Source organism: Zingiber officinale, chromosome 3A (assembly GCF_018446385.1).
Source record: "Zingiber officinale cultivar Zhangliang chromosome 3A, Zo_v1.1, whole genome shotgun sequence".
Classification (NCBI taxonomy): Eukaryota; Viridiplantae; Streptophyta; class Magnoliopsida; order Zingiberales; family Zingiberaceae; genus Zingiber; species Zingiber officinale.
This window is the reverse complement of record NC_055990.1, coordinates 49,752,798-49,753,655: the sequence shown is the minus strand read 5'-3', so window position 1 is coordinate 49,753,655 and position 858 is coordinate 49,752,798. Positions and strand designations below refer to the sequence as shown.

Here is an 858-nt window from a genome sequence, read left to right as displayed (position 1 = left end):
TATCTAGTGTTGGTATGATCAATCGTTGAGGGAAAGGTACTTGTGGCATTTGGGAACCTCCTGGAATAATGGAACAGAGTTCATGTGGTCTTCTATTGTTCTTCTCCTCAATTCTAAACATGTCCTTCTTTAGAAGTTCTTCATGATTTTTTTCAATTCTCAACCCAACATCATCACACTTTTCACTAGATCTTGTCTGCGAAGGAGGGGGATCTTCTTTAAACCAATTTGAAACAATACTTTCAATCTTTGCCCCTAAATGTTTGAACTCCCCGTTCTGTGACTTGTGATTTTCAAAACTCATAGATGGTTGAGTTACAATTTGTTTGACAGGATCTATAGCATTTATGGCTTGCACTTCTTGAAAGTTTGAGGGAGATTTCATCCAACTTATGTTCGACCATTCATGGAGGTTCAATGTCACTTGATCAATTAACATATATGCTTCATCTACACTTTTGTCCATAAAAGAACCTCCAGCTGATGAATCCAATAAACTCTTGTCTGAGAAAGCAATTCCCCCATAGAATATGTGCAGAATCAACCATTTTTCAAAACCATGATGAGGGCACTGTCTTTGAAGACTCTTGAATCTATCTCATGCTTCAAACAATGATTGAGGAAAAAAATTTGCCTGAGCAAAATTTGTTATGCAGTTCCTCATATACATTGTTCTGCTTGGAGGAAAAAAATGATTCAGAAGTTGCTTCTCCAATTGCTCCCAACTTGTTATACTTTAAGGATGGAGAGAATATAACCAAGTCCTTGCTTTATCCTTGATACTGAAAGGAAATGCTATCAATCGAACTGCATCTGCTGACACTCCTTCACATTTTACCATATCACAAATCTCTAAAA

The 858-nt window shown here is 36.8% G+C and overlaps 1 pseudogene; it reads left to right on the top strand.

Moving 5' to 3' along the window:
* Positions 1–554: 554 nt before the first annotated feature.
* Positions 555–642, top strand: LOC122054519 (annotated as a pseudogene).
* Positions 643–858: the final 216 nt, after the last annotated feature.